The sequence below is a fragment of the Bos grunniens genome, chromosome 28, assembly GCF_055505025.1.
Source record: "Bos grunniens cultivar Pamir isolate PY7600 chromosome 28, Bosgru_T2T1.0, whole genome shotgun sequence".
NCBI lineage: Eukaryota > Metazoa > Chordata > Mammalia > Artiodactyla > Bovidae > Bos > Bos grunniens.
The window spans coordinates 6,900,898-6,925,831 of NC_141192.1; the positions used below are offsets into that span (position 1 = coordinate 6,900,898).

The 24,934-nt window shown below is 40.1% G+C and overlaps 1 protein-coding gene across 12 annotated transcripts in view; it reads right to left on the minus strand.

Moving 5' to 3' along the window:
• The window catches only part of CCSER2 (coiled-coil serine rich protein 2), a 155,971-nt gene extending 134,609 nt beyond the window's left edge, over nt 1-21,362 (minus strand). For all 12 annotated transcript variants that reach the window (XR_015156584.1, XR_015156583.1, XR_015156581.1 and 9 more), the window contains exon 1: nt 21,150-21,362. The gene's annotated coding sequence lies outside the window, so the exon portion shown is untranslated. The remainder of the gene's footprint in view (nt 1-21,149) is intronic.
• Nucleotides 21,363-24,934: the final 3,572 nt, after the last annotated feature.

Below are 24,934 nucleotides of genomic sequence, written 5' to 3' on the forward strand. Positions count from 1 at the left end.
ATTCTCCAAGCCAGGCTTCAACAGTATGTGAACCGTGAACTTCCAGATGTTCAAGCTGGATTTAGAACAGGCAGAGAAACCAGAGATCAAATTGCCAACATATGCTGGACCATCGATAAAGCAAGAGAGTTCCAGAAAAACACCTACTTCTGCTTTATTGACTACGCCGAAGCCTTTGACTATGTAAATCATAACAAAGTGTAGAAAATTCTTCAAGAGATGGAAATACCAGACCATCTGACCTGCCTCCTAAGAAATCTGTATGCTGGTCAAGAAGCAACAGTTAGAACTGGACATGGAACAGCAGACTGGTTCCAAATCGGGAAAGGAGTATGTCAAGGCTGCATACTGTCACCCTACTTATTTAACTTATATGCAGAGTACATCATGCAAAATGCCAGGCTGGATGAAGCACAAGCTGGAATCAAGATTGCCGGGAGAAATATCAATAACCTCAGATATGCAGATGACACCACCCTTATGGCAGAAAGCAAAGAACTAAAAAGCCTCTTAAAGAGGAGAGTGAAAAAGTTGGCTTAAAACTCAACATTCAGAAAACTAAGATCATGGCATCCAGTCCCATGAGTTCATGGCAAATAGATGGGTAAACAATGGAAACAGTGAGAGACTATATTTTGAGGGGCTCCAAAAATCACTGCAGATGGTGACTGCAGCCATGAAATTAAAAGATGCTTGCTCCTTGGAGGAAAAACTATGACCAAAATAATGAAAACTTTTCAAACTGTCAGAATTTACTCAACAAGTTAATGCATTCAGAAACAAGACAGATAGTCACTTGCCAGAGACAGTGCAGACTCTTACACTGAGCGGGCAGCAGACCTAGAAAGCCCCCCAGGTCTCCTTTTACTAGAGTATTCACATATTTATTAATGACTTGCTAAGCGCCTAGCAATACACTAAGTGCCAGGTATACAGAAGCTGACAGAATAGATATGACTGCTATGGTTTTTGCAATTAGTCTGGCATAGGAGATAGAAAAAAAGAAAAATAAATACAAGTAAACAAGTATGAATCATAAATCCTATGCAGGAAAACAGTGAAATGCTAGGAGAAAAGAGCATCCTGGACATCAAGGAAAGCATCTTAGAGGGATAATATTTAAGTGTTATCTAAAAGGACCTAGCAGTCTGATGCAATGAAAAACCAATCAAGGCTATAAGCAAGAGAGTGACACAATTCAATTTTCATTTCTAAAAGATTATTCCGGCTGTTATGTGGAGAATGAATTGTAAGAGAGAAAAGATGAAAGCAGGGAAATCAGTTTAGAAGCTAGGCAGGAAGGATTCAGATGAGAAATATGGAGAGGCAGGGTGAAGTTGATGGACAGAAAGGAGTTCAAGGTGACTGGGGAGATAGGAGCCATAGCATTTGGTGATAGATTAAATGGAACAACTTATGGTTGTTCTAATGGTGCTGCCATTTTCTGAGATGGAAAGACTGGGGGATAGACAAGATGCAGAATAAAAGGGGAATCCAACTTGAGTCTCCATGATTTCCTTTAGACTTTTAATAGAAAACTGCTACCAAAAATCTCTCAAGATTGATTCTCTGCTCTTTAAAAGGCAGTCTGTGGAAGAGGGTTAAAGCTATAAAAGAGACCCAGTCAATTTTTTTAAATTGGAATACAAATGGTAGATTAAATTACTGTATCAATGTAAAATTTAGTGAAGTAGTTTGTATTCACTACTCTTGCCCACTCCAGTATTCTTGCCTGAAAAAGCCCACGGACAGAGGACCCTGCTGGGTTACAGTCCACGGTGTCGCACAAAGTCTGACACGACTGAAGCAACTTAGCACACACACGTCATGACATATACAACTTACTCCCAAATGCTTGGCACATGTGGGCACGTGCAAGAACACAGACACATATACAGACATATGTATACATATGCGTATTTATGTACATACGTGAGAGAGCAAATGATAAGCAAACGGCATAAAATATTAACAAAAGGTGAACCTGGATAAACACTACTCAGTCTCTGTATTACTCTCATTCTTGTAACTTTTCTGAATATGAAATAATTTCCAAATTTAAAAGAAAAAAGAGTTTTAAGCAGTCAGTCCTAAATTTCTCTTACCCATGCTAAATAATCAACCCATCTCATATGTATTTCCCCTCAACAAACCAACTTGTCTCTTCTACTACCCAGAGCAGTGTCCCCGCCAGGGAGACAAGAAGTATACACAACAGCTCTACAAAGAGATGGCATGACAAGAGGTGAAGGACCAGAACAGGTTTTTTGCAATTTGCAACCTCGCACGAAGTACAATATCTATACTTCTGCTCTCTGGAATGTCCTATGCCTTATGTTCTGATCTATATCAGGCTACTAGATGACAGCTCTGTGCTTCTGTATTTTCTCTTTTCATGTAACATAAACAATAAACCTCACTGTAGAATTAGCATGTCCATGTGATCTCTACCCGGATCAAGTGTTCCTCCTAAACACTCCTATGCCTCTCTAAGTATAGCAAGTATCACACCATTTTATCTTTAAAATCATGTCTACATGTGTTCTACTTTCTCTACTAGACTGCAAGCTCCTTGAAAACAAGGACCACAACATATCTGAATAATTTTCCTTCTTAAAGATGTAGAAAAAACAGTAAAAGCTACTGAGTGAAGAAATGAAAGTTACTGAAGAAAATAAATGTTATGACTACAATTTTAGTATAAGGGTGTTTTGGGTTTGTTTGTTTTACCTTGGACATAGCAATATGTAGGAAAGAGTCTTATTCTAATTCCATAGCAAAAGAAACATAACAACTAGGGGTTGCTGATAAAGAAATGAAAATACTAATATCACTATGAACAATCCCAAAATCATGTTTACCTTAAAGACACAAACAATAGATAATTTCATAAACTACGACTGAAAAAAGTTAAAGGCTGAAGTCTGAGTATTAAAACCACAGAAGTCTGAAGTCTTAAAACCACACCTTAAAATCAAAGTACATTTATATTTAACCTATACTGGCAACTGGTCAATACAACGCATAGAACACTTCAGTAACAAGAAAATACATGTCATAAGATTCTAGATAGAACTTTGTTCTCTGTTATGAAAGAATGTTTAAGTAAAATTATGTCAGATAAGAATAGTCAACTCAGTAATAAACAAAAACTAATCATTTTACTGTGAAAGGTAGTTTTTCAAATGCTACAATTAAACTTGCCAGACACAACACAATTAAATGAAAATACACAAACATAAAGGGTATAAAATATTTCAAGAAAAACACAACTAAAAAACAGAAATACATCTTTACCCAAATGACTATAAAGTAATACTTCAAAAGGTCTCACTATCAAATGTTAAAATAGCAAATGTCTGAAGGATACTTCTGGGCTTGTAAAATTAACAAAACTACCTTAGGTGAGTCTCTAGTAGGGCTTGATCCTCTTTTAGTAATTAGAAAATCTAAATAATAATACGGCACAACACCGTCAGTTAGTCATTCCAACTCCTCGGGGATTAGCTCTTTTTCTATCTCATACCTGGTACTGCTTAGGTCTATATACACTAAGTTGCTTCAGTTGTGTCTGACTCTGCAATCCTATGGACTGCAGCCTGGCAGACTTCTCTGTCCACGGGTTTCTCCAGGCAAGACTACTGGAGTGGGTTGTCATTTCCTCCTCCAAGGGATCTTCCTGACCCAGGAATCAAACTCATGTCTCTTATGTCTCCTGCACTGGCAGGCAGGTTCTTTACCACCTGGGAAGCCCCACTACACTTAGGTCTACTTGTGGTCTCTGTCATTCTTCTTCTCCACCTAGGAGAGTTTCCTGACAGTAGGCACATTATCCCATCCCATTATCTCATCTCAGTGAGCTGCCCAGAGTCACTGCTCTGGACTCATCCAGACTTGCCCAAATATTCCTGCCCCACTGAGGAAAAGTAGGCAACCCAGCTCAGTCACTGGCTCCTTGGCAATGACAAGTACTGGCTTCTAACCACCCTCTCTGCACTCTCTTATGAGTAGGAGAATACAGTGCTTCCTACCTAGCTGGGTACTCCATGATGGCTGTCTGCTCTCCTAGTTTCCTTTCAGTTCAGTTCAGTTTCAGTTCAGTCGCTCAGTCGTGTCCGACTCTTTGCAACCCCATGAATCGTTTCCTTTAGATCTCTCCAACTCATGGAATACAATGTCATGTCAATTTGTAATAATTCTCAACTCCATTCTGTCTTCTCCAACACTACCTCATTTCCTAATCTAGAATCTTACCATCTCTAGCTAGTATTCTAGCATAATTTTTCTTAATTCCTACCTTCAGTTTATTCCCCTTCATTTCATCCCTATAGCTTTCCCAGAGTTGATATTTAAAATCACAAATCTGATCATTTCCCTCTTCAACTCAAACTCTTTCAGTGGCCCTCCAAAGAACAAATGCTTTAAAACAGTACTAACAGCAGCAGGTGACATCAACGAGGACTTGTATCCCAGGTACCTACAATACCTCATTTAAACCTCACAACTATCCTACAATGTAGATATTTTCATTATTCTCATGTTGTAAATTTAAGCAAAATGAAACTGGAGAAACCACACGACCTATCCATAGACACACAGACTGTAAGAAAATGCAACTGAACACAAAACAGGGAGCTCGGCTTGGTGCTCTGAGACGACCTGGGGGTGCGGTGGAAGGAGGGGCTGGGAGGAGGCTCAGGAAGGAGGGGGAACGTGTACACCTCTGGCTGATTCACGCTGTTAGACAGCGGAATCCAACACAACACTGTAGAGCAATTATCCTCCAACTAAAAATAAAAATTAAAAGAAAATGCAGTTAAGACAAAAAAACCTTCAAAATCTGGCTTTCATTCCCTTGCAGCAGCTCTCTCTCATCACTGCACAATAAACCCTGTCTTCCACTTACACCAAACCACCCAAGGATCTGTGACCATACCATGATCTTTTGGGACTTCTTAACAGTCTTGGAGCCATACTACCCGCCTTGGCTCAAAATGCCCACCCATGGACCTTGGTCCACCTTATTCTCTCTGAAGACTTTTTACCTTTCTTTCTTACCTCCTCTAGGGTGCTCCCCAGGCAGAACAATGTAAGCCAAAATGATTCACACACCCCACCCTAAATGTCAAAATGCTACATTACAGATGCTCAAAGATTTTCCAACATAATTTCCAAGTGAGAATCTACTGCCAGCCTCACAAACCCTAAATTTATCCAAAATGTAAATAAAGATCAACAATGTAGCAACAGCAAAGGCTAATAAAAATACACTTAGTATTTCTGCAAAATATTCACCAACATGTAAAATTCAATTATTTTGAAATATGTGCTAAATCATCCAGAATATAAAGGATTCAAATCTTAAAATACTTTCTTCTGCAAATGTAGAATTCTTTAAATGTTACAAGCAAGACAAATTCCACAAAATTTTACAAAATCTGTTAGCAAATCAAGAAAAAGTTCAGGAAACTAAAGAGCTCTTCTATGGCTATATCTGGGTTCAGAAAATGATGATTCAATACTAAACAACTTGTGCTGGTGAATCATATTAAAGGATGTAGAGGTACAGTGATTATGTTATCCTATCTGCAGCATCAGCATATTAGGCCAGCATCTTCCAGGAACATGCAACAATGATATCAGGAGTCTCTTCTGGGTATTAACTGACAGTTAAACAGCATCTCTTCAAAGTACTACTCAAATATATTAGCTTACAGTTCTCCACACTAAAGCTCCTATTTTCATTTATTCACAGCCTCAAGATCTTCCTAAACTCAGTTGTTCTTTAACTGGCATTTGGACACAGAACAGCAAGTATTACTTTCAAACCTTTAATCTCTTTTCCTACCTCATTAAGAAAATGTGCTGTAAGGTTGTATCTGGCACTTATCCATGTATCTTTTCTTGCTTTTTCCCATTATCCTTACAGATTATGTTATTAACCCTTAAGCAAATTTCTTGTAAAAAGCATATACCAATGTCACCTAACAGAGATATTTAGGAAATAGACCTTTAATGGATACACAACGTTTAGTCCTTGGTTCAAGTGCTATTCTAGGATGGCAGATTCAAAATTATTTTGCCTTTGACATTCCTGCTGGATACAACCAACATGCATTTCCTGTAGAATATCCAGGACACAAGGAGAAGAATCACTTTCAAAAGGGCTTTTTACAATGGTCTACTCAGAATATTAGAGCCTGGCCCAAGGAAACAGTAAGGAGAATGGGGAAGGAAAAGCTCCATCAGCAGAACTTGACCGCCAAAGGAAAACGAACAGAAGTCAAGATGATTCTCAGGTTTACAACTTGGGTAACTGAGTGACTGGCAACATCACTAGCCAAGTCAGGAAATGAAGTAAATACGTGAGTCCAGAGAAGACCATGTACAAATATTTGATGTTTTAAGTTTCAGATTTTCTGTTAAACAATCAGGTGGACATTCTAAACAGCAAACTTAAGGACTGGGGTGCTCAAGAGAGAAACTAGGGTGAATAAATGAACACGTAATAAAAAATAACGTGTGTTCAAGAAAGCATAACAATGAAGAAAAAAAGAGGTCAGGCTGAAACCTTAGAAAATATGAACATTAAGGGACAGCAGTTAGTAATGACAGTTGAGAAGGAAGAGGTAATAAAGAGAAACAGGAGAGAGTGATATCACGGAAGCCAAGAAAAAGAGGGTGTCAAGAAATGGGCATGATCATCTAAACAGTTCACACAGGATTTAACAATTAGAAATTATGTCCAAGGATAGATACAATCTCAATGAGTAGAAGGAGCAAGAGAAAAAAAAAAACATTGCTGGGAGGAGGAAACAAAAAAGGAAGAGTGCAAAGTGTATTGGGAACAGAAAGTGGGAGAGTTTTGCTGGAATGAAAGGTTCATGTAGCAGAAGACAAGAAAGGAGGTCTGGGCCAAAGACTTGCATTCCAGATTTTATTCTATTTTAGATTTTATTCTGTGAGAAAAAAGAAAGGCAAGTAGCTTTCTTCTTTCCTTTTTGAAACAACTAGCCTGGTGACAAATTTCATGATGAACTGGAATGACAAGAGAGTTACAAGCTATTAAGCAGTCTTAAAATTCTTGCCTGGAGAATCCAAGGGACGAGAGAGCCTGGTGGGCTGCCGTCTATGGGGTCGCACAGAGTCAGACACGACTGAAGCGACTTAGCAGCAAAATTATCTAAACGTTAATAACAAGGGCCTGAAAGATGCTGGCAGTAGACAAAATAAGAATTAAACAGATACATGAAAGAGAGATATTCTCTAATCCCAGGGTGCCCTAGATATTCCACTATTACTAAATTATACCCATCACATTGCATCGTAATCATTTGTGGACTGGGACCCGCTCTTATTAGACCTCTCACCATTAGAACAAAACAGGAACACAGGAAGTGGCCAAAAACATTTTGTTGAATTACAAAAGAACTCAGTAATAACAAGATATAGAAGGAAGACTCAAAGTTACCACAGAGAAACCTAAGTGACTACAAGATGGTAATATAGAAAACACTAATGGAGAAGTCAAGATAAAGTTTAGGGAAGATATGGTTTAGTTTAAGATATGGTTAGGATGAGAGATGTCTAAGGACAATATCCAAACAGAAACATCAAAGAGAAAAAAAATGAAACCACAGGAGCTAAGCGTGCCAACTCTCCATGCAGCTGAAAATCAAGTACAACTTACAGTCAGCCTTGCCTATAGGTGGTCCCTCTGCATCTGCAGATGTCAGCAACCAAGATGGTACAGTACTAAGTATCTACTTTTGAAAAAATTCCACACGTAAGTGGACATGCAGTTCAAACATGTATTGCTCAAATCAGCTACTTTCAGATATTCAGACAAAAAGAGAAATTTGAGCTATATAATGAATCATCAACAAATATTATTATTTGCTCATAAGAACAAATATTTAACAAAATGTCAATTTCCTAAGACACTATGAGGGTGAGTCTTTGGCTTTAAGAATGCTGTCTGAATTGTTTATTTGCACATCCTGTAAAAATTAAACTGATGTCCAATCCCAAAGAAAGGTAATGCCAAAGAATGCTCAAACTACCACACAATTGCACTCATCTCACATGCTAGTAAAGTAATGCTCAAAATTCTCCAAGCCAGGCTTCAGCAATACGTGAACTGTGAACTTCCAGTTGTTCAAGCTGGTTTTAGAAAAGGCAGAGGAACCAGAGACCAAATTGCCAACATCCGCTGGATCATCGAAAAAGCAAGAGAGTTCCAGAAAAACATCTACTTCTGCTTTATTGACTATGCCAAAGCCTTTGACTGTGTGGATCACAATAAACTGTGGAAAATTCTGAAAAAGATGGGAATACCAGACCACCTGACCTGCCTCTTGAGAAACCTGTATGCAGGTCAGGAAGCAACAGCTAGAACTGGACATGGAACAACAGACTGGTTCCAAATAGGAAAAGGAGTACGTCAAGGCTGTATATTGTCACCCTGCTTATTTAACTTATATGCAGAGGACATCATGAGAAATGCTGGGCTGGAAGAAGCACAAGCTGGAATCAAGATTGCTGAGAGAAATATCAATAACCTCAGATATGCAGATGACACGACCCTTATGGCAGAAAGTGAAGAGGAACTCAAAAGCCTCTTGATGAAAGTGAAAGTGGAAAGTGAAAAAGTTGGCTTAAAGCTCAACATTCAGAAAACAAAGATCATGGCATCTGGTCCCATCACTTCAAGGGAAATACATGGGGAAACAGTGGAAACAGTGTCAGACTTTATTTTTTTGGGCTCCAAAATCACTGCAGATGGTGACTGCAGCCATGAAATTAAAAGACGCTTACTCCTTGGAAGAAAACTTATGACCGACCTAGATAGTATATTGAAAAGCAGAGACATTACTTTGCCAACAAAGGTCCATCTAGTCAAGGCTGTGGTTTTTCCAGTGGTCATGTATGGATGTGAGAGTTGGACTGTGAAGAAAGCTGAGCGCCGAAGAACTGATGCTTTTGAACTGTGGTGTTGGAGAAGACTCTTGAGAGTCCCTTGGACTGCAAGGAGATCCAACCAGTCCATTCTGAAGGAGATCAGCCCTGGGATTTCTTTGGAAGGAATGATGCTAAAGCTGAAACTCCAGTACTTTGGCCACCTCATGCCAAGAGTTGACTCATTGGAAAAGACTCTGATGCTGGGAGAGATTGGGGGCAGGAGGAGAAGGGGACGACAGAGGATGAGATGGCTGGATGGCATCACTGACTCAATGGATGTGAGTCTGAGTGAACTCCGGGAGTTGGTGATGGACAGGGAGTGCTGCGATTCATGGGGTCACAGAAAGTCGGACACGACTGAACTGAACTGAATAATTAATTGCTTTATTCAATCATTCATTCAACAAAAATTTATTGAGGGACTATCAGTTTGCAATGGAACAAAGGAGACCAGACAAAAAGCAAACAAAGTAACATACAGCAAATACTACAACAAATAACTGCAAAATGTAAAGGGACACAGGTAACAGGACAGAGAAGATAATGGAGGATGGGGAGAGGAGACCTGATAAAAATGGACCCAGAAGCCACCCTGGAAAAGGAGATGTCTATGCTGAGCTTTTCAAAAGACGAAGTCACTTAACAAGATAGAGCTAAGAAGTTGAATAGTATTCTGTAAAAATAAGAAACAGTATGTGCAAAAGCACGGGGATGTCAAAGAGTTTCTCATCTTCATGGAACCATGACAGAGGTGAGGGCCACAGCTCATGAAGGACTTTCTGTACACTGATAAGGAATCTGACCCTTCCCCTGTCGTCCAGTGGTAAGAAACCTCAAATGTGCCCTAGTATTCCCTACGGAGCACTCTACATCCCTAAAGCAGAGCACAACTGCAGGTAGGAGGAGGGAAAGAAGACAGACACAGGGCAGGGACACAGAAGGTTCTTAAGCAATAACAAAGCTTGTTTCAGAAATCCAAGTCAGCAGCATGGATCAGTGGCTAAGGAAAGAAAAGCTGGAAGAAAACTAAAGAAGTCGAAGAAACGGCTGCAATAATGCTCCAGCACTAAATATTGACAACTACTTACTCAACCATAAGTAAACCACAGAAAGAGGCACATAAAGTGCTGTAACTGTAATATGGGCTTTCAACGTGAGTTTCCAAACTCATCTCAGATAACTCAATAATCAGAAATAATTACAGTACAAGTGCAACCAGAGACGTTAGAAAAAAAGGAGAAAGAGTGGCCGCTGAGTTTTTCCCTTAAAAGTATTTTGCTTATACTTTAAAAGGTTTTTATTACTTTAAAAAAATTTAAGGTACTTCATAATAAAACTACAAGAGCAGACAGAGAAAACCAAATCAAAATTCAGAACCTACCACACAGCTAAGGGCTTCCTTGGTGGCTCAGACGATAAAGAATCTACCTGCAATGCAGGAGACTTTGGTTCGATTCCTGGATTGGGAAGATCCCCCTGGAGAAGGGAATGGCAACCCAATCCAGTATTCTTGCCTGGAAAATTCCACAGACAGAGAAGCCTGCTGAGTTACACTCCATGGAGTTGCAAAGAGTCAGACATGACTGAGCAACTAACACACAAACCACATGGCTAGCAGTGCGCAAAACTACTGAGAATGATAATTAGTAAAAATTACCAAAGAAAAACTGGTCAAAATAACAACAACCAAAAAAAAAAACTTGATAGATTCCTAATAACTCATTAAACATTTTGCTACCCACATATAAAAATTACAGTTTTTTGAACTGAAGAAAACTCACCAAAGTGGAGGGAAGAGATGCTCTTTTATATCTCTCTCCAGGAGCCACTGTCTTCATTTGGGAAAAAATAGGTCAATACATAAAGACACATATATGATAATGACAGACCTTAGGGTCACAGATTAGGATAAAATTGATGTGTGTGTGCGTGTGTGCGCGCGCGCCTCCTCAATCTTTAGTCGTGTCTGACTCTTTGTGATCCACTCTCCTTTTTTAACTCTAGTACTAACTCTCGCTCTCCAGGTCCCTCTCTCTCCAACAGCATTATAGGACCCCAAGGCAAAGTCTCTTGACTTCTCCAGTGGAGAAGTCTCTCACTCCCTAGATTATCTCAATCAGTTTTAATAGTATTAAATACTACCTCTATGCCAATGACAGGAAACTTATATCCCCAGCCATTTGTCTGACCTGAACTGCAGACTCATGTATACCTAGCTGTCTAGACAGTGTCTCTACTTGGAGTGCTAACAAATCCAAAACTGAACTCATTATTACTTACCCCTAAAACCTGCTTCTCCTGAAGTTTTCCCCCATGCCAGTAAACGGCAATGCCATTCTTTCAGGTTTTCACGTCAAAACCTACAACCCACATCCAATCCACCACCAAATTCTGGTGGCTCTACCTTCAAAATGTACTGTATACAGAACATGCGCACTTCTCCCAACCCTGCCTAAAATCACCATCATCTCCCATCGGGGGTTATTGCAGAAGCCTGCTGAATTATCTGATTATGCCTCACCTTTGACATTCTCTACACAGCAGTTGAAGAGGTCTATTTAAAACAAGTCAAAATCAACCAATAGCTTCCCATTTCAAGGGTAAAAACTGAAAAGATCTACTGGCCTAAAACGTCATATATGATCTATTTTGCACACCCACTGCCATCCCTGCAGCCCCTCCCACACCTCTCTGACCTCGTCTTCCACCTTCATGTCATTTCCCTCAGCACCTCCAACGATCTACTTGTGGTGGTTGTTCAGTCGCTAAGTCACGTCTGACTCTTTGCAACCCCATGAACTGCAGCACACCAGGCATCCCTGTCCCTCACCAAAGTACAAAAAAAAAAGGATCTACTTACAACTCTTCAAATAGTACAAGCATGCTTCAGACAAAAGACTGCGCTCTTATTTCATCTTCCTCAAATTCCCTCCCCTAATATCAGCACAAATTAATCACAACCTCACTTCTTCCACATCTCCATTTACCACTCATCACTGCAGCCTCCTCTAGCTGCCTTATATAAATCAGAAGCATCCCCCCTGCATGTTTCTCCCACCTTATTTTGCTTTGCTTTTTTCCACAGCAATATAGTAGCTGATGGGCTTCCCTGGTGGCTCAGGGGTAAAGAATCCACCTGCCAATGCAGGAGACTCAGGTTCGACCCCTAGGTCAGGAAGATCCCCTGGAGAAGGAAAAGGCAATCCACTCCAGTATTCTTGTCTAGAAAATCCCATGCACAGAGGAGCTTGATAGGCTACAGTTCATGGGGTCACAAAAAAGAGTCAAACATGACTGAGCAACTAAACAATAACAACAAAAATAATTAACATATTACATATATACTTGTTTACTTCCCGTATCTTGTTACTTGAATATAAGTTCCTACAAGATCAGAAAATATGTTTTCTTCACTGCATCATTACTAGCAAGTGCCCAGCAGTATTTGTTGAATGGCTAGATGGCATAGACAAAGAAAATCCAGATCCAGGAACTGGTCTCAAAGTCTGGGCTGAGGAAACTTACCATGAAGAAATCCTCAAGTCATTTAAAAAAAAAGTCAACGGCAGAACTGGCCATAAAAATGACCAAATCTACATCTCTGCTGCTGCTGCTGCTGCTAAGTTGCTTCAGTCGTGTCCGACTCTGTGCAACCCCATAGACGGCAGTCCACCAGACTCCCCCGTCCCTGCGATTCTCCAAGCAAGAACACTGGAGTGAGTTGCCATTTCCTTCTCCAATGCATGAAAGTGAAAAGTGAAAGTGAAGTCACTCAGTCGTGCCTGACTCTTAGTGACCCCATGGACTGCAGCCTACCAGGCTCCTCCGTCCATGGAATTTTCCAGGCAAGAGTACTGGAGTGGGGTGCCACTGCCTTTTCCGGCTCTAGCTGATGCCAATTACAAATAAGGGCTGACAAGTCCAGACTATCTTAAAATAAAATAAGCTTGAGATAAAATTTTTAAATAAACGAGGAAGAAACGGCCATCCCTGCCTCCCTGTAAAGAAACACCACCTGGATATGTTTCCTGTAGGCTAGCCTACCAATTCAGATCAAAATATCACCAGATCCATTCTGTACACTTTAACAGCTCTTATGAATAGTCCCAGCTTTTCTGAGCTATGGTCTTCTGAGAAAATTGTAACTCCCAACCCTAACACTGCCTGCCAAGACATAATGGTCAGAGAAAGCTCTCAAATTTCCCCAAAGCACTCAGGCTGCAACCAAATCTCATTAATATAATGACAACAACAATTCAAAGTAGCTTCTGGTGACTGCCTATCTTCATTGTCTCTAGGGTATCCACTAGGGGCTCCATCATCAAAAGATTGTGGTATCTTGATATGGGAGGACGGGGTCGGGGGTGGGGTGGTGTTGGGGGTGGGGGGAGGGAGGCAGGAGGGAGTCAAAGAAACAGGATTTGCATTTATTTTTTTCCATTCTAAAGAGAAGTAGATTGCCAGGGAATCAAAACATCTGTTAAGATATAAGATGTCATCTAGGCTCTTCAACATGACATCAAAACAGAGACCACAGAAGAACAAAACCCTAAGAAATCCAGCATTCCTCAATTAAAGAGCTGTCTTGCATCTCCCTCCCATTACCACACACAGAATTGAAGAGATGGGGCAGATCATGCCAAAATGGACAGCTGGGAGCAGTAATAGGGAGGGAAAAGAGTAACAACTGGAAAGGCGGGAGAGAGGAATAATTACCCATATTTTTTCTCTTTTCCACTTCCTATTCTACTTACCAAGTACAGAAACTGGGCATAAGGGTAAGAGAAAGGACAACGCAGACAGTGAAGGAAAGGATGCTCTGAAGCAAATGGCAGCAGACGATATCATGCACAAATTCCTTTTCTAAGTGACTCCTCGAAAAACAGACAAATGAAGTAAGTTAGGAACTGATCACAGAAATTTAAAACAAGTTCCCACACCTTAGATAATGACAGAACTATACAAAGAGAACACAGATTCTTAATTATTTGGAATGATGGTCAACAATCCTCAAAAACAATCTAAATATTTTCAAATTAACTTTCTGACTGACATGGAAAATGTGAAAATGTTTCATGGATGCAGGCTTTAAGAATCCTCTGGCTTCCAAATGACTCCAAATCTCAACCAACCAGAGGTAGTAACCAAGTCAGAGAGGTAATTCTGGAAGCATTCAAGGCAACCAACTCAGGAGAAAAGAACTGAAAACTCAAGCGACTACACCTATCATGCTCTTGCTTGGTCAATTCACTTAAAAAGAAAGGATCATTCTGATTGGTTGCTCTCCATAGGCTGAGTCAGGCCCCAGCATCAGCACCTGCAGCAAGCAGATGGCAAAAGCTATAAAGAGGACACAGCATAGTCTGAAAAAGGTCCTGAGGAGGGGAAAAGGTCAGAAACGAAGGAAAGACTATTTAATTCCACAGAGCCACTGCCCACCAGCAAATCACACAAACCAAAGCCATTTGCAGCCGGCGGTGGCATTCTGTATTCTCTTCAGTGCTAACACTCCCCTCTCCTTAGCACACCCAATCCTGCACTGATGGCTTTTCCCCTTCTCCCGGACAGCTGCCACTCTCTAGAGCTTCTCTTCCTCCAGCCACTTTTTGATTTTGGTGATTTCATGTTTCCTACCCCCAGTTCAGTTTCTTGCCATCTGCCTGTATTAGCTCATGCTTTCTACTCAGTTCCTGGCCTTGGCAAGCACATAACCCAATAGGGGAGGTAAATGTGTCACTAAGTTTTAGGTACAATAAATCACAGTCAGTGCTATGAGCAAAACAGAACAAAGTGCTGTGAGCACATAGTCATTTGTCATTATCCAACTCGATAATGTCCAAATCAACACTCCAGCTTCCCACTCTCTTATCAGTTACTAGGCTCCATATATTTCCATAATATCCCCTGATCTCTACTTCCAACTTGCAGTTTAGGCTTCATTTCTCCTTAGACCTATTTCAACTACTTCCTATCAGAAACACAATTCAACATATATCCACAATATGTCAATATACATATGTCAATACGTATCCAATGACACAGCAGCCATCTCCCTAAAAGATATAACATCCTATATCATTCTTTTGCTTTGAAACACCTAATATGCTTCCAGGACCTGAAGATAAAGTTCAAATCCTTAGCAGGGAAAATAATATATTTTTCAAATAGAGAACTTCAAAAGCAGGCAGACTGTTTGAGTTCTAGTTCCAATGCTTACTAGCTGTGTTACCTTTGGCAGGTCACCTTACCTCTCTTTCTCATTTCCAAAATGAAAATATGAAAAGAATCCACATCTTAGGATCATTATGAAGATTAAGTAAGAAGTTCTATTCAAAGTGCCAGCAAAGTACCGACAATCAATGTTAACTATTATGCCAAGATTGTCTCATCTATCTAGACTATCTTACTCCCCAAGGAAGAAGATAACCAAATTTTATTTTCATATATTTCAGAATGATTAACAATAAAAGTTAAATCAGAATTGATCTTCTAGTTAATCCTGAACCAACAAATATTTCAATTAACCAAAATATTGCTTTCATGAAATTTTTGGTCTAAATTTATTTTTTTTTAAATCCATTTATTAAAAAAAAAAATCCATTCATCTGCTGATGGACATCTAGGTTGCTTCCATGTCCTGGCTATTATAAACAGTGCTGCGATGAACATTGGGGTACACGTGTCTCTTTCCCTTCTGGTTTCCTCAGTGTGTATGCCCAGCAGTGGGATTGCTGGATCATTAGGCAGTTCTATTTCCAGTTTTTTAAGGAATCTCCACACTGTTCTCCATAGTGGCTGTACTAGTTTGCATTCCCACCAACAGTGTAAGAGGGTTCCCTTTTCTCCACACCCTCTCCAGCATTTATTATTTGTAGACTTTTGGATCGCAGCCATTCTGACTGGCGTGAAATGGTACCTCATAGTGGTTTTGATTTGCATTTCTCTGATAAGGAGTGATGTTGAGCATCTTTTCATGTGTTTGTTAGCCATCTGTATGTCTTCTTTGGAGAAATGTCCATCAGCAGATGAATGGATAAGAAAGCTGTGGTACATATACACAATGGAGTATTACTCAGCCATTAAAAAGAATACATTTGAATCAGTTCTAATGAGGTGGATGAAACTGGAGCCTATTATACAGAGTGAAGTAAGCCAGAAGGAAAAACATAAATACAGTATACTAACGCATATATATGGAATTTAGAAAGATGGTAACGATAACCCTGTATACGAGACAGCAAAAGAGACACTGATGTATAGAACAGTCTTATGGACTCTGTGGGAGAGGGAGAGGGTGGGAAGATTTGGGAGAATGGCATTGAAACATGTGAAATGTCATGTATGAAACGAGATGCCAGTCCAGGTTCAGTGCACGATGCTGGATGCTTGGGGCTGGTGCGCTGGGACGGCCCAGGGGGATGGTATGGGGAGGGGGGAGGGAGGAGGGTTCAGATGGGGAGCACGTGTATACCTGAAATTTTTTTAATTAAAAAAAAAAAAAAAGAAAAGAAACACACACAGCACCAAAAAAAATAAAATAAAATAAAATACTAAAAAAAAAAAAAAAAAAAGAAGGATGGTCATCCGATGGCATTAATTCAGCAAATATTTATTGAATACTTCGATGTAAGGACACCTCAGGTGGATACTGGAGACACTGAGAAAACCAGCCCCAAGTCCTTACTCTTGAAGAGTTTGTGTTTTCTTGGGGCAAAGCTTTGTAATGCAGCCCTCTTAAATGAAATGTTTTTCTTGAGCTCATCTAGCCAAGGAAGATGAAAAGTTTGCCTAAAAATGTTCAAGTCTGGAATGCTCCAGACTTCTTGTTAGTTGTGCTTTTGAACACTGGTTCATAAAAATAGATACTAAATACTCTGTGGAAAAAAAAGAAAAAAAAAAAAACTATATTAGCTTCATTTTGTTTCCTATCCAAGTTCAAGAACAAAAAAGACAGTAGTTTAGCAACGGAAATTCAGATATTCATAAGAATGTGATTCTCTTTAGTATAAAAGCCACATAACTTAAATGCAATTACAACTGCATATACATATATATATATATACACACACACACACACACATATATACACACATATATAAAACAAACTCTACAAGCTTAAGAAAATAAAAATATGGTGGAAGGACATTTTTCTCAGACCTCATAATCAAAAGATGAAATCTCACACAAAAAATTTTAAGTCAATGATTTTAATAATTTTAAAATTGAAAGTCTACAGCAATAAAAATAACAAAAATAAAACATCACAAACGTATTTCAAGAGAATAATATATTTATGAGGCTAAGTGCTAATGAAAATTAGTAAGAAGATTCCAGTAAATTTATAGGCAAAAGACAATCCTACAAAGAAGAAAATACAATGAGAAAAATACTGCACTTCCTTTTCTGTTGTGAACAATGATCTTAGACACCAGATACTCTTATACTCATTTGGGGAAAAAAAGTTAAAAACAAAAGCCTGTAAAAGTAAAAAATAAAACTGGTCAACAAAGCTGCTGGAAGCAGTGTAAATAAATACTACCATCAGAAATAAATCTGGCAATATTTTTCAAAGATGACAAAAACCTTCACACCCTTTGACCTTATAAGCCTCTCTCTGGAACTTTAGCCTAAAGGTAAGAAACAAAACAAAGGACCTCGACAAGTTAACTAACTGCATCCTGTGAAAAATGGGAAGCAGCTTAGATATCCAATTATTATAAATAAATTCACTGTAACACTGTATAATAATTTAAATGCATAAAAACCATAACAAAAATAAAACATTAAATATGAAAGCAAATATTGAACACTATATCTATGCTTTGATTACAGTACAAAATCGTGTATATATTACAAATAAATGAGAAAAAACTTTTAAGTTTAATTTTTTTTCATTTCTTTGACCATTAAGTAGCGTGCTGATATTGATCAGGCCTATTATACTAAGTATACATTCCAAAACTAAGTTTTCAAAGGCATAAAACCAATTTTTCTTTCCTAAAAAACCTATCATGTAGGTGTAATCAGATAGCTCGTCTCACATACAGCTAGCCATACATGTAATTTTAACCATGCTATCAGCCAGCTGTTGGAGAAGGCAATGGCACCCCACTCCAGTACTGTTGCCCGGAAAATCCCATGGATGGAGGAGCCTGGTAGGCTTCAGTCCATGGGGTCGCTAAGAGTCAGACACGACTGAGTGACTTCACTTTCACTTTCCACTTTTATGCACTGGAGAAGGAAATGGCAACCCACTCCAGTGTTCTTGCCTGGAGAATCCCATGAACTGAGAAGCCTGGTAGGCTGCAGTCCATGGGGTTGCACAGAGTCGGACACAACTGAATCGACTTAGCAGTAGCAGTGGCCAGCTACAACCTTATTTTATTAAATCTTATTTTACCATCAAAATGTAACTTTATGTGGGGTCTCCATATGGTGAGCAGAAGCCACTTATTATAGGACACTCTGTCGAGCAATGAGATCCAAATCTCTCTAGACAAATGGAATAGTGAGATTAGGTTTCTCCTATATTCCCAAATGAATCATCATGTTTCTTAGCCTCAAGAGTTTTAAGACCCTAAGAGTGGCAGGCAGCTAAGCAGTCAAGGAGGCTGAAGCTGATTTGCTCTCCCTCTGAAAATTGGTAACTTCCTCATTTTCCCCTAGAGCACCATGGAATAATGAAAAATACACAAGCATGACGTCAGGAGATACGGGATACAAGTAACTCTAAGTGACCTCAAGTAAGGTTCTTGCCCTTTGGGTCTTTAGTTGCTTAATGAGTGAAAATTTTAAAGTTGAACCAAATAATCTATTAATTCTTTCAAGTTCGATATTCCACTAATAGACTCCCTTAACTAAATACGTCCAAACCTCTCAAAATCTCCTACTCTGATTGTTAAAAAGAGTTAGAAATAAGAAACTGGGGGCAAGGACACAGATGGTCAAAAGACCTGGATTGTATCCCAGTTCTGTCCCTTTCTACCTGCATGACCTTGGCCAAATTTGTCTTAAAGGCCTAAATTTAAAAAGCAGAAATCCTTACTGGTCATACTCTTTGTCATTCTTGTGTCATAAAACATATTGGCTTTTTTTTTTTATAAAGGGTTTCATAATAGGGTTTCTGAATAGGGTTTCATAAATAGGGTTTCATTCCTAACTAGCTACAGTAAGTTTGACTTTATTCTTAGAAATTTTAAAGTACCTTGTGCAGTCATTTCTTCTAAGTTTTCTAACATGGCAAGAGGTAGCTAACGTGCTTTGCCTAGAAACTATATTCAAGATTAGGAGCATTCCTCAAAAATTCATTCAATGAACAGTTTGTGAGCACCTGTGCCATACAACAGCATGTGTTAGGAGTTGCAAATGTCTCTTCCCTTAAGCCCAAAAGTCTAGTAGACACAGACGTATTAAGTAATCATTAACTACCAACTGACAAGTACTAACTGCAGAATGTACAATGTACTAATGCACCAGTGGAGACAAGTGGGATAAGATGTCTGGACAAGATTCAGAGGTGATAATTTGGTCAGGCCTGGAAGGGCAAGTTGTTTACTAGAGAAGAATTATCAATAGAGGCAACAGGTAAACTCTCAATAGAGGTAAAAGCACAAAGCAAGAGGACATCTTCAGAAAACTCTAAGTACTCTTTGTACAGACAGGGCAGGCAAAATGGCAGAAGATGAAATCAGAAATACAGACAAGTACCAGAAACTGTGAAGGACTCTGACTTTTATCGAATACAAATTATGAAGAGTCACTGATGGATTTTTAAACATGAAATTTAAACGTCTCCCCTTCTTTCCCATTCAAAGTTGAGTCAAACAGAAAATGTAGGTCTGAGTGAGGAAAGGTAGAATAAACTGTCTTATGTTTTTGTTAAATGGAGAGCTCCTGCTGTTCAGGATGGCTTCCAGCAGTTTGTTACTATGGCATATTAATACAACGCTGAAGTAAAAGAGTATGAATTACAGCTAAAAGGTTCAAGGAAGTGTGTGTTGTGTGTGTTACCTAAAGATTATTTGACGTCATGTTGATGAACCACCAAAGAAAACAAGCAAGAAACTACTAAAGATACGAAGTAGTAAATAAACAGGTAAACAATAATAATGTCTGACTTCAGGCAAAACAGGGAGGAATGCTTAAATTCTTGTAATATATAAATCAATTACAGATAAACCATGTTTTTTGTGACTATCTTCTTCAGAAAGCAAGTATCTTAAATTCCTTTAGGTTAAAGAAGTGCAACAACCAAACTCTCTTTAAACTAGTTTAAAAGGTTACACTTAAGAAATTCTTTTTAATGGCAAAATTAATAGGTTCGATTAATATTTCAATGCTGAGGGGGTGAAAAGGAATGTCTTTCAAAATATTATTTTGAAAAGGCTACCTTCCAGTTATTTTACCAGTGAGAGTGAAACATACACACTTCAGTCTGGGACTGCAGAGAGTCCCTGCATCGGTAATTTCCACGCTGCTCAGGCCTAGTCTAGAAACAGCAAGCCTAATTGGCTGGGTAGCCTACAAAGATGAATTTGCAATTATTGAAATTCAAACTCAAGCTTGGCCATCAAACGCTCCCCCAAAGGATTCATTCTCCCTTTGCCTGACAAAAAAAAAAGTAAGGTGCATTAAAAATATATATGTAGAGAAACGGCAGATGCATAAAAAGAAAAGAAGAATCTGAACCTATGCAACGGTGTGGGCCACCAAAGTTTTTCCTCAAGATGTGTTTTTAGGGTGTGTCTTTGTTTGGGCCCAGTAATTTTAAAAAGGAAAAAAAAAAAAAAAACCCACAGTCATTCGGGGCACCCCGGTACTTTCCCCTATCAACCCTCACAAGCATCCTGACTCTGAAATCACTGGGTATCTCAGCTTGCCTCTGATTTCTCCTGAGAGAAGGGCCGCAGCCCCAGGGGCCCAAGGCCCCCGATGCGCCTGTCACAGCCCCAGGGGCGAGGGGCGTCTGGCCTCCCCGCTCCACAGCTGCCCGGCCTCGGGCGGCTCGCGGGGGCTCCAGAGGGTCCTCCGGAAGGCAGGAGGCCGGAAGACGCCACAGCCCTATCCCAAGAGCCCAGGTCTGGGCCCAGGACCGCGAACCCTGCTCAGCGCTGCCGTGGGGGCTCGCCACCCCTCGTCTCCCGCCCCCGACTTCGCTCCCCGGCTCTCGCCCCGACCCCGGCTCTCACCGTGCGGAGGTCGCGCTGCCTCCTCAGCCGCGGCCCGGCTATGGGTCGCACAGCGACCTACAGGCCCAAGGACGGTAGGTGAAGCGAGGGGCCGCCCATCACATCCACGCCGGTCCCGCCGCCTGCCCCGCAGCAGCCACCATTGCGTCCACGGCCTGAGGGAGCGCAGGAGTCCAAAGCCACCGCGCCCCCTCCCTCTGCCGGCGCCTGCCTGGACTCCGCCCTCCGGAGCCCGCACACCGCGCGCGCGCAGCCCCGCCCCCCGGTACCCTTATGCGCAGGCGCGAACCGTCTGGGGCTAGGCCCCGCCTCTGGGCCCGCCCCCGCCGTCTGACTCCAGCCTCGGCCCACCTCTGGCACCGCCCCCGCCCACACGCCAGCCTTTCCCAGGCTACGCCCCCACTCGGGACCCGCCCCCTTCCACTGACCTTGCCTCTCTGCCCCCTGACTCAGGCCTTTGCTGCATGCAAACCTGTGATGCCTCTAACAGGCTGACCCACCTATAGCCGGCCTCCTGAACCAACATTTGTCGCCTGACCGTGGTCAAACCTGGCAATTCAACCTCCTGACCCTGAGAAGTTAAGAGTAGTCTGAGCTTTGGGTCTGACATGGGCTCCTCTCCCACCTTTGGATAGAGAAGACATCTCTAACAGTTTGTATTTCTAAGTCCATCTGTGTTCTCTGCCCTCCCGTGCTTGCTCTGGTAGTGTCAGAACCACACACTCTGGCAGATCTTGCTGAGATTGAGGGGAAGGAAGAGGCACACCGGAGTGCTGAGAATGGAAACAAATTCACAACACTATCAGTCTGGGTTTCCTTTGCCTGGGACCAGGTCCTCCTTCCCTTTGGGACTTAAATCACCCATAGGTCTTCTCTTCTCCTTTCTTACTTGATGGCTGGGCCTCTTAGTGTTCTTGCACCCGGAGGCCTCTGCCCTGGATATTACTGGATGTAAAAGCCCTGAAGCTGCCCTTGTGTAGCAATAGCTAGCTTTACCTGAAATTCTTGGGGGCCAGCCTTATCAACATCTCCACTGCAGTAAATAATATTTAAGGAGAATTTCTTGAAAAATACTTATTTTTTCCATCCTCCAGATCAGTGATACTTCAAGGGGAAAGGGAATGAAATTTTCCAGACTGATACCAGCGAGCATGCCTAACTTGTAGAACCACATTTCTCTTAATATGACCTAATACTTTTATATTTGGAAAATAAAGTGTCATTTTTAATATCAACCCCTAAAGTTAAAGATTGTATTTATTGGATGATAAGATGTATGTTTAAAATGTTGAGAAAGACTAGATCTAAACACTCTGTAATTTATCTTTGGATTAAGTCAGATAATTAGACAAACACCAGACTGAACCCTTGAACACAACCCTCAAGAACATCCTCAAGAGATGCACTTAACTAACGTGCTTCGGGAGTTATGCCATCAGCTAAACTGAGAGGTGGTACAAAAAATGGCTCCTCATGGCTTGTATACATAGGAACTAGGGAAAATGCTACATACTCGATAGTATGCATACAAGGGCCGAGGAAAGGAACATCTCTGTTTTAAAAACCAGAAAGAGCTATGTTTCTCAAAACTGCTAGGTTGCTCTCTTGTGATGCTCTAAAGACAAGATCATCTTGTTTTCTCTTTTCTTTGGCAGCTCTTAAGTACTGTCCCCTTTCCCTTCCTCCTCTACAAAGGTTATTGAGTGCTTGCTATGTACGAATATCTCCCAGTTTCATCTAATTTTCCTTATTCGGAAAAGTGCTGTTTACTCTTAATCCCAATTTCATTTACTTGGTTGTTACGATTCATTCTATCAGGCACATAAGCTGTGTATAGAAAAGCTTTTAATATTAAATACAAATATATTGTGTATACTTATTATATATATCCATGGAAGTCTGACCTCTGAGACTCTAAAGCCAGTTTATGACAGAGGTTAAAGGTGAGAGGGCAGATGGAGATGAGCAGTGGTTCACAAATTTTAGCATGCACCAGAATCACTTGGGGAGCTTAGTAAACCATGGATGGCTGGTCACCACCCCGTGTTTCTGATTCAGAAGGCTTGGGTGGTACCCAAGAATTTGTATTTCTAATAAGTTCCTGGAAGGAATAATGTCTACACCTTTTGAACCATTGTTACTAACAGCAATCTATGCAACTATCATCCTAGTCAGGTAGGAGATGACCATCTCCCAGGATCCCATGAATCACTGATGAGAGACAAAGGTTTAAGTGTCATGTGTTACCATGTGGATAAATATCATAACTGTGACAGCCTTCAACATAGGCAGCAGAGCACAGATGAGAAGTCCAGGGTATGAGCCCAGTCCCAGTAGCAGGAGGAATAGAACAGAAGGTGAAGAGTCAGGGGCAGGTGCGTAAAATGCTGAGGCAGGGCTGCTGGTGTTGTGACAAACCTTCCTTGTTTTGTGGGATGGACCCAGTGCTATCAGGGCACAGAAACAGGGAATTGTAAGATCTTTCCAATTGCAGTCTGGACTTGCTTATAAAGAAAAATGGTATGACAGCACAGAATGTCTGGGAGGTGAGGTTTCTGACTTATGGATGTTTGTATGGGAATGAATCTAAAGAAGAGTCAGCAAGCATATTTATATATTTTTACCATGCATGTTTATTAGATTAAAAAGTATCTATAGTAGAATCATAATAGATAAAGCAAAGACTTTTCTCACAATTCTCAAACACACTTCATACAATAATATTACACAATAATGAACACACTTAATACAATCATAATATTTCAGTGTATTTTCTTAATTTTATAGATATCTTAATATGTTTTACTAGTTTGGAGTCAGTATTCCTAGGGACTTTCTGTATTAATTTATTGCTCAAAGACTATAATACACATCTATTATCTTTGAAAACATACTCAACATCACTAATCATCAGTGAAATGTACTTCAAAACCACAATAAGATATCACCTCATACCACTTAAAATGGCTATTATCAACAACAACAAAAAAAATCAGATTAAAAAGTTGCTGGCAAAGATTTAGAGAATAGAAAATACTTGTGTAGTATTGGTGGGAGTGTAACTTGGTACAGCCAGTATGGAAAAAACTACAGAGTTTCCTCAAAAAATGAAACATAGAACTACCGCGTGACCCAGAAATCCCACTTCCGGGTACATATGTGAAGGACACTGAAGCACTATCCTGAAGCTCCATCTGCACCTCAGTGTTAGTCACAACATAATTCACAATAACCAACACATGGATGAATAGATAAGGAAACTCTTAAGTGAAAATGGTGTATGGTTTCCTTTTATTGGACTAAAAATCTTTGGAATTTATTCCAAATAAATTGAAATGTACTGAAATAAAAATCAGGCAGTCTTCATCAGGCTTGGAGATTATATGTGCTTCCTAAAAAGAAACGCTCTGAAGTAATTTAAGTAACAATGATATTATTTGGCCTTTAAAGATTATGTGGAATCTCTTTATGAAACCATTTGACTTACTGATTCTTTGTGTGTTAGTTTTTATGCAATAACTCTTTAACCTTTTCATTTCTTTTATAATAATTCGCTTGTTTAGACTTTCTGTCTCTATTAGGATCAATTTTAGAAGCTTCTCTTTGCCTGAAAACATACCCATTTCTTCTAAGTTTTCATGTTTACCTGCATAGAGTTGCACAAAGTGCTTTTTTCTTAAAAATTGTTTTCTCTGTTTTTATGTGATTTTCCTCTTATTTTTGTTATTTCTCTTTTTAAATCGTAACTTAGCTAATGGTTTATCCCCTTTAATGCAATTTCTCTC